The sequence below is a fragment of the Suricata suricatta genome, chromosome 16, assembly GCF_006229205.1.
Source record: "Suricata suricatta isolate VVHF042 chromosome 16, meerkat_22Aug2017_6uvM2_HiC, whole genome shotgun sequence".
Classification (NCBI taxonomy): domain Eukaryota; kingdom Metazoa; phylum Chordata; class Mammalia; order Carnivora; family Herpestidae; genus Suricata; species Suricata suricatta.
Genome location: NC_043715.1, coordinates 3,071,238 through 3,080,650, shown reverse-complemented (window position 1 = coordinate 3,080,650; position 9,413 = coordinate 3,071,238). Strand labels below are relative to the sequence as shown.

The 9,413-nt window shown below is 61.4% G+C and overlaps 1 protein-coding gene across 6 annotated transcripts in view; it reads left to right on the top strand.

Moving 5' to 3' along the window:
- Window positions 1–9,413, top strand: part of GSE1 (Gse1 coiled-coil protein) — a 355,030-nt gene that overhangs the window by 260,862 nt on the left and 84,755 nt on the right. The gene's annotated exons all lie outside the window — the stretch shown is intronic.

The window sequence follows — 9,413 nt, the reverse complement described above, 5'->3', positions numbered from 1 at the left end:
GCCGCCGGGGGTTGCGCGGCTCGCTCCTTTTGTCTGCCCCGAGCCGGCCCCGCCGCGGCCGGGGCGCGCTGCCTTCCGAGGTGAATTAAGCCCCGGCTGTGAAGTTACTTTGCTGCAGGCCGCCCCGATCGGGTGGCAGGCGCCCCCCTTCCCGCCCCCGGCCTGGGGCTTCTTTCCCTCTGCCTCCTGCCGGCCCCTCGCGCCGGCTCCGCGCGAGCGTGGCGCGCCTGCCCCCCGCCCCCCTTCCTGCCCGGGTTTCCCTGGAAGGTTTTGTTCCTGCCGAGGTCGGAGGAGGGGGCCGGGGAAGCTCCGGAGGGTGGTTGGCGTGGCTTCCTGTTTCCCTAACCTTCCTGCGCGCTGACAGCAGCCGGCCGTGTAACTTTCTGTTTCGGGGCGAGTCGTGCTTGAAACCCGGAGTGGAGGGGCGAGGAGGCGGGGGGCCAGGAGGAGGTTCGGGGAGCCCCTCTTGCGTTCACCTTATTTGGACTTTGAAACCTTAAAAATAATTACACGTAGGCGAAGGGGGAGCTGGGAAACCAGGGCTCCCTGGAGAGGGAGGCAGGAGCCTTGGCGATCCCTAGGGCCCTCCCGGCCGCCTCCCTGTCGCCCCCTCCCAGCGCCCCCGGGGTCAGGAGCAGCTGCTGAGGCCTGCCCTCGCTGGGCCCCTGGCGCGCAGGTCAGGAAGGCAGGGCGGCGTGTGACCGCTCGTACTAGGAACAAGCTGTTTTTATTTTCTCTTTCCTTTGAGAGTTTCATCTTCTCCGGGAGTTCACACGGTTCCTGTGGAAGTTGGGGCCCCCGTGGACCTGGGGGAGGGGAGATGTGGGGTGCTGCAGGGCGGAGGGGAAGTTCCTGGGCTCGTGTGGGGGCTTCTCAAATTCTGCAGAAGACGTTGGCCGCGTTGGGTGATTTCTGCACGGTTTTGCTGCGGAAAGGTGCAGGTGGTTGGGTGCTGGGTGTTCTCACTGTGCAGGAGCCCCTGTCACTTCGGCTGAGGCCCCTACCGGAGTCCCCCACCCCCCGGGAGGAGTGTAGGGGGGAGGGATGGCCTGGACCGGACCCAGCTCTTCTGGCTCTGGCCCTTGCTGCCCTGAACCAGGTCAAGGGAAGAGGTCGTCCAAGTGTCCCACAGACTTTAAAAAAAGAAATAGGAGAAGACTAATGGGTTCTGGGTGAAATCTGTACAGTTAGTCTCTCTGAGTTTCTTTGTGGCTATTTTAGGGCCCCAACCCTTCCCAGAAACTGACAAGGTCTGCATTTCATGCTTACTGTCTACGCCGCCTTGGTAGGAAGAATATTTTTCAGGGTCTGCGCTTTATTCTTGAGGTCTTTTTCCTGAAATGCAAGTCCAGCACTTCCCCTCTGTCTACAGGGCCCTTCACAGATCTGATGCACATGAGCACCAGGAACCCCCCACTTTGCAAAAGGGTTCTGTTCCAGCGTAGAGCTGCTGAGGGGGGTGATGCTCGGAGCTGTGTCCCCCCCCCCCCCAAGGAAGAGACCAGAAAGCTGAGAGCCAGCCGGGCAGATGCACCAGGGCTCCTGGAGGGAGCCGTAGCTGGTCTTTGGTTGGCCTCCCCCTGCATCGCGAGGCCTCCCCGCTGCATCAGGAGGTCTCCCCCTGCACCGGGAGCTGCAGGAAAGTAGGGACAGTTCTGTCCTCTGCAGCGACAGCCCTCCCCGCCCCCACCCCACCGCAGCTGCACCTTGCCTGGTAGACACTGGGGACACGTTTGTGGCAAGAATGAATCCTGTTAAGTGCAGGGCATCTTTAAAAGCACAGGTGTTTGTAATCTACACCCTGCTTCGCCTGCCATTGGGTGGCCTGGCACAGAGTTACTCATCAGGTGACCGATTTTCTGTTTACTCTCAGCGCCTCTGAACGAAAGGAGGAAGTGTCAGGCTAGGAAATTCGAAGCAATTAAGGAAAATCAGCCCTGGCCCGGTGGTAAAGCCCTCAGGGGCTGGAGGGTGGGGGAAGCGGTCTGGACCCTGGGGGAGGTCTGGCTCCACGTTCTCCGCCTGGGGAGGGAGGTGTGTCGCACCCAGCAGAGTTGCTCTCTCTCTCTCTCTGTAAGTTTTCTCTTTTTCAACTCCCCTAGAGTTTTATGCTTTATGACTTTGGTATTAGGGCGTCCAGGCTTAACTGGGAAGAACCATGGGGAGTGGGCAGGTGGCTTTGCTTCTCTGGGCTTCCATCAGCTCAGAGCAGTCAAGGTAAAAGGAATGGCCTAGTTGCCTTGACCGCCAGTCTCTCCTGTGCATCGCACTTGGGTGCTGCTGTCTGCCCATTTCACAGATGAGGAAAGTGAGGCTCCCAGGAGCTAGGGATTTGGCTGGCTTGGAAGTGACTGTGGCTGGGAGGTGAAACTGGCCACTGCCCACCACCCTGGCCCAGGACGGAGGGGTGTGGTTGCGCTCCTCAGAGCAGACACTCGGTGCCAGGGCCCAGAACCTGCCTTTCCAGCGCCCCCCAGCCGGCGGGGGCGGGGGGACAGTTCACAGACCGCCACTCCTGTCTGACCCGTGACAGGACTGCCACCTTGGGCAGGGGACTTGAGCTCTCTGGGCCTCGATTTCCCCATTTGTGAAATGGGATCCAGAATTGTATCTATCTCAGTATCTGTGTGAGGCAGGTGTTGCTGATCTGTGGCCCGCCGCTTGTGTGTGTAAATAAAGTATTATTGTCCTGCCCTTGTATATATTGTCGGTGGCAGCCTCTGTGACAGCAGCAACATTGCGTCGTTGCAACAAGGCTGGTCAGGCCTCAAATATTTATTCTCTGGCCCTTAACAGCGAAAGTCTGCTGACATCTGGTACCGGGGATTAAATGTGCGAATTTTTACAGGGCACTGAAGTTAACACTTAGCAAGTGATAGCTGTAATAAAAATTATTTCCATAATTTTTAAGTTTATTTATTTTTGAGAGAGAGAGCACGCGAGCGCACGCACGCATAAGTGGAGGAGGGGCAGAGAGAGGATCCTAAGGAGTCCCCTCACTGTCACAGGAAGTCCGAGTGGGGGCTTGAACCCATGAACCGTGAGATCATGACCTGAGCCAAAATCAAGGGTCAGACGCTTAACCAACTGAGCCACCCAGGCTCCCCCCACCCACCCAATTATTACTATTAAGTACGCTCTGTGCCCAACATCGGGCTTGAACTCGTGACTCCAAGATCAAGAGTCACCTGCTCGCTCCACTGACTGAGCCCACCAGGTACCCTCCAAATTATTATTAAGGTGGAATTATCACAGGGCTCCTCAGTGGTTGAACTGGGACTTGAACTCACGTCTTTGGACCAGACCCCTGGACCCCATGACACGGTATCTGCCCCGTGCATGCGCCTTCCCTGACAGAGGTCAGGGTTGGTATCCATGGGAAGGGAGCCAGGACAGGCGGATGCCGGTGGGGGTGTCTCTAATGCTTCTTGGAAAACTTCCGGTTCGGTGTGCCTGCGCGCCGGGTTCCCCCCTTTCCTGAACCCCACCAGCTTTGGAGCTCCGTGCAGGAGGCTGCTGACTGCGCTTCCTTCGCGCCCGGCCCAGCGCCGGCCCAGCGCCGGCCCAGCAACAACCATAACCACCAGACTGAGGCGCGGGCGGTGGTGGGGCCGCCTCCTAGACGTGGTGTTCACTTAGTCCCACTTACCAGCTGGAGACACTGAGGCCCGGGGAGCTTCCGGTCACCCAGACGGGCAGCGGCGCGGCGAGGAGGCGGGACGGCTGGCCATTTGGCTCCGGAGCCCAGCTTAATAAATATTTGTTGAAGGAGCGCGAGGGAGGGAGTTGGCCGTTGGTGGTGGCGGTGGCGCCCTGCCGGCCCCCTTATCTTGTTCCTGGAGTTCACGGAGGGAGGACCCCGCGGCCGGCCGCTCGCCCCACCCCAGCCCCATGCTGAACTCTGGGTGACCCTGGCTGCCCCCGGGACTTACTACCCACTGCTGGGAAGAACACCCCACACTTCAGTGAAGAGACAGGCCCAGAGGGGGCCGGGGCTTGGCCCCAAGCCCCACAGCCTGCTGGTGGCTGCTGTCCGACACTCTGGGTCTCCCTTGCCCCCGGCTGCCTCCCAAGCCTTTGACAAGCTTGCGAGAGACTCGGGCTCCTCTGCGGGCCACTGGGGGTGCCCAGGCCGCCTGTGGGGAGCTGCCTGGATTTGATTTTGGCCCTCAGACCGCTGCCAGGAAGCCCCAGCGTGAGGCTGGGTGTGGGTCTCTGCGCAGGCCCGCCCAGGCCGATGGAGGGGGCTGGAGGCCAGGGCAGGCCGCCAGCACCCCCCTCGCACCCCCACCCTGGTCCTCAGGTGCCTGCGGTGGGGGCGGGGGGGGGGGACAGGCTGCAGCTGGGAGAGGGTGAGGGAGCCTCAGGCCCTGGCCTCTGGCCCGACCTGGGAAGCTGCTGGGTGCCGAGCTCGGCCACGGGTTTGGGGCGGGTTCTGGAGCCACCCAGGGCCAGCTCCCGGGGCAGACGGGCCTACGGGGATCTGAGTCAGATAAAAAGGACAACATTGCTGTTTCGGGTGTTCCTGAGAAAGCTGCTTATTTACAGCTCAGAAACTCAGCGGGGACAAGCATTTCGGCTCCCATCTAGCACTTTCCAGGCAGTCACTAATTAATCTTCCGATACCCCTGAGAACTGGGGAGGGGCTGCCACATTTCCATCTGTCGGCTGGGAAAGCCAGGGCCCTTTTGTCCCAGCTGCGGCCCAGCCCCTCTCCGGCTTCGGTTCCCACCCCCCTGCTCAATTTGGTTCTCATTAAGAGGTTTTTTTTCTTGCTTAAATGTGTTGTTCTTACTCCATGGGTGGGAATCTGATACAGCCCCGTTGGAAACTCCTGCTTATCTTCTTGACTCTTGGAGTCAAGAAAAGTTTCTTTAATGCTCTTGGAGCAAACAGTCATTATGTTATCTGGATTCCTGCCCTGGACGGGGCCAGAGGTAGCGGAAGGCGCGAGGGGCAGCTGGCCAGGGCCACCCAGCTCCCTGAGGCCGAGCCGCCGTCGGGTGAAGCCCCTGCCTCTCTTCCCCCGGAGTTGGACACGTGTGCAGGGCCTGCCCTCCATGCGACACCCCCCAGCCTCCCCAGCCTCAAGCGTGGACGGGCCCCTCCGGTCATCTGGTCTACCCTGGCATCGTGCAGCTCAGAAAACAAGACGAAGGCTTCCGATTCTCCTTAGACTTTTGGCCACATCGGACTGGCGGACGGGGCCTCTCGGTTTGGACAAGGGGACGGCATCGTGTCATAATCTACTTTGCAGGGAAAAAAGAGAGATCAGGCTTTTATCACGCCTAGAGCAGCCTTACCCACAGGGTAGCATTCGGAGGGGGTCGCCCAAACGGTCCCTCCTCCACATTTGGGATTGTCCCTCCTTGGGGGTCCGGTGACAGATCAGCTGAAATGTTGCAGCCGCGGGGGGGGGGGGGTACATTAGAAGGGAAGAGGGAATTTGGGGGTGAGGGAATAAAAATAGATGCGTGCTTTTTTGTGTGTCTTTAAGAGCTCCATATAGATTTAAAGTCCTTTTGTTAATTTAGGAACATAAAACCGAGTGATGTATGGCTTCGTTCGCTCGTAAAATTACGAAGTGTGGCGTATTTAGAGCCGTGCGGGCTTGGGGTAAAAGGGAAAAAAATCAGCGAGACTTTTTTTTTTTTTTTTACAAGTCTTTAGGGGAAAATGCGTTTTTCTGGCTTTTTCTCACTGATGCCCTCGGCCCTCATCGCAGCCAAGTGGGAGGCTGTGGGGGTGCTGGTGCGGGCGGGCCCGGTTTGGGGGGAACCCGGCCCCGATCGCACCCCCGGAGCCCGAGCCCACCCCGTCCCGGAAGCACCCCCTCTTCCCCTGGCCTCAAAGGATCCATGGCTGCCCTGTCTTCTCCTGCAGAGACAGGAAGCGCCCTCTGACCAGGCCTGGCCCGCCGCCCAGTGGGCATTTGGCCACTCGCTTAATGGCCTGCAGGGTTGGGAAGTCACGGAACATTGGACTTGGAAGGGACCTCAGAGGTCAGATGGCCCGGCCCCTCCCTTCTCTCCGTCTGGTGGTCTCCTTACGGGTCCTCGGCTGTTTGAATGCTGCTTTTCACATAGATGCACATGTGTGCATTTGACCCAGGCCTCCTGGGACACAGAACAGGTCTGTCCCCGTGGGCTCCTGGCCCTGCGCTGTGTGGACCTGTGTCGGCTCCTGTGAAGGCAGTCTGTGTCTTATCCCCTCCTTGCTTCAGGAAGTGATCCTGGGATCACCCTGGTGGAGGAAATCCAGGAAGGCTCCTTAGAGGAGGTGGCATTGAAGGCAGGCCTTGGAAGTGAGGAACACAGAGGGGGTGAGGCTGAATGGAAGGAAGCTGGTCCGATGAGGGGGGATTGAACACGCGTGTTCAGTGCGCCCCAGGAGTGCTGAGGACAGAGCGCCTGGCCGGCTGTCCCTGGCGGTGGCAGATGCGCGGATTGAGAAATCCAGGGGCCCAAATGCTGGTGTGTGCAGAATTTTCTGGGAGTGCAGGGGAGGAGGCGGTGATTGGGACTCAGCTGGGGGTGGAGGCAGTGTCTGAGAGGCCAGGGGAGGACATTGGGGCTGGCCTTTCTACTGAAGGGCAGACCCACCCACCCCCACCCGCTGGGCACTTGAGAGGGACGGCCTCCTTGCCTACCCTGGGGCTCAGCAGTGCCATCTAGTGGCGGGGCTCTGAGGCCGGTGCGCCCTTCGGAGAGCTGTGGGGCGCCTTCCGGAACTGAGGCTCCTGGACCCCAGGCGGTGGGGAAAGGGTGAGCAGGTGGGAGGAGGACTTGTGCAGAAGGCGCTCATCTGCTGCCGGTGACCGTGGGCTCTGGTCCGGCCGGCGCCACACCCCGGAGGGCCCGGCTGACAGGAAGCAGAGCTGACCCCGCAGGGGCTGGTGACCTCCAGAGAGGATGGCTTCAGAGCGAGGGAGAGCTTGGTGAGGGGGATGAAGCAGCGTGGTGGGAAGTGACCCCCGAGGGTGGGTGGGCCGCATTTTGGAGGGTCTTGAGGTCAGAAGCCCACTGACGTGTGAATTGGAGTCTATTGCAAGGTGGGGGGAGCGAATCCAGGACTTTAAAGCAGCAAAGTTCTTTCTGTTCGTTCAGCATGTGTTTACAACGTGCCGGGCGCTGGACCAGACTCGTGGAGGGACAGCCTAGAAGCCCCCGAGGGCCGTGTCCCCCTGGGGCGCCCAGTTTAGCCACGAATCCATTTTCTGCGAGTCCGTTCTCTGCGTCTCATGGTGCAGGCCCTGGACACATGCAGAGCAGGGAGGGATGGGGAGTGTGGGCGGAGCCTAGCTTATCCAGGTGACCGGAAAGGGGGGTGTTAACCCTGGTGAGATGTGAGGGGCAAGGACCCAGGCAAAGGGTCATGCATGTGCAAAGGCCCTGGGGCCCCACGGATGTCTGGACTTGTGGCCACGGGGTACGTGCCCTGGAGAGCGGGGTGGAAATGAGAGGTGGGCCAGGAGGACTTGCCTGTGAGCACCCCTCCGGCCGTGGGGCTCCCGTCAATTCCAGGCGGCTGGGGCAGCAGCAGCATGAGTGTAGAGGGACTGCCATGGCCCCGGGCGGGAGACAGGTGGCAGGCTAGACCGGCTTGGCAGTGTGGAGGCGCTGAGAGGTGGGGGAGAGTCTGGAGGTGGAGACGGATTGGATGGCAGACCGCCTTGGGCCCATCTGTTTGGGGAAGATGGCTCCAGCGGCCTCCTCGTGGAGGCCGGCAGGCAGCAGAGACTCTCCTTAGGGAGATGGGGCCCTGTGGGGGAGGGCAGGCTGGGGGGGCCTCTGAGTGTGGGGTCTGTGAGGAAGAGCAGGAGAGTCTGTCCATGCGGCCCCGGGGTCTGCGAGCTGAGGTCCAGGCACAGAAAGTGGAGCTTGTATTGGGGGGGGGGGGGGCGGTGCTAACATCTTGACGGTTCTCAAAGTGGGGTTCCCCGGCCAGCAGCCTTGGCACACCTGGGAGCTGTCAGAGGCATAGGTTCTCGGGGACACCCCCACCCCCCCACCCTCCGAGGCCCACTGAGGCAGCGACTGTGTGGTGGGGTCTGGGAGCCTGTGCGCTGATGAGCACAGGGGATTCCTGCGTGCGTTCGAGGGTGAGAACTGGCCTGACAGTCGTCCCGACTGTGGGAACTGAGCTGGGTGACCGAGCTCCCGGGGAAGATGGGGAACAGGGTTGTAATTTCCCCAGAGGGGCGTCCTCGCTGAGTGAAAGCCCCCCCTCCCCTGGCTGGCTTCAACTGCCCCTCCTGCAGCCGGGTGTAGAGGAATTGGGAAGGAAGGGTATCCTGTCTTCCGGGCGGCTTCCTGGAGGAGGTGGTAACGACCTGGAGCTGGGGTTGGTCGCGGGCTCTGCCCAGCAGCCTTCTCCCATGCGGCCGCACTGTGCTTACCGCAGGCTGCTGGGCGGAGAGCCTTGGCCTCCTCCTGCCCCACTGGCCGTGCGGCTCTGGGCAGATCCCTGGCCTTCCCTGGGCCACCGGCGGGGTGGGCGTGGGCATTGTGCCCCACCGTCTGCGGCCCGGGCGCTCTGGGACCCTCAGCTCCGGTGCTGCTGCTGCTGCTGCGGGCCTGCGTCTGGGACTCTGGCCTGGGGTCCGAGCAGGGGGCCCTAGCCGAGCGACCTGGCCGGGGCAGGGCGGCGTTGCCAGGCGGCCGCATGGGGCTGCGCCGGCCGGCGACGAGTTCAGGGCCACTTTGCTCAGCCTCCCGAAATGGCTGTCAGCCAGCCGGGGCTCTCACGGGGCCCTGGGCACAAGATGGCAAGTTCTGAATAAGTAAAGAAGAAACAGAATCACTTTGATCAGATCTTCCCGGCTTTCTCCCACGCCCCCCCCCCCCCCCCCCCCCCCCCCCCCCCCCCCCCCCCCCCCCCCCCCCCCCCCCCCGACCGTCAGAAGAGCCAAACCGGGTGCACCCCAGAGCCCCGTGACTTGGCGGGTGAAGAGTTTCGCTGCTGGACCGTCTTCAGTGGAGAATTTCATTTTATTGAATCCGGTCTTCGACCTCTGCACCCCAGAGGACTCCAGTGTCACCCTCCAGCGAGTGGCAGAGCCCGGGGGCCGCCAGCACCTTGTCTCCTGCCCAGGGGCCGCTTTGAAGCTGCCCGACACTGGCCCCACCCCCTTGTCACTCTTGCCCTATAATTCATTTAGGATTAGCTTGCAGACCTCCTCGCCAGTCCTAACTTCTGTTGTCTTGGTAACTGTGTCAACCGTTTGCTGGTTTCCCGTGATTATCTGACAAGACGCAGGGGGGCAGGCGGGGAGCACAGAGAAAGGGGGAGGTGACAACGCCTGGGTCTTAATCCAGCTCCCTGGAGGGGCCCAGCGGGCGGGAGCAGTCGGATTGCCGCACAGGGTAGGTGAGGCAGGGCGCAGCTGCGTGCAGGAGGGGTGCGGGGGGGGG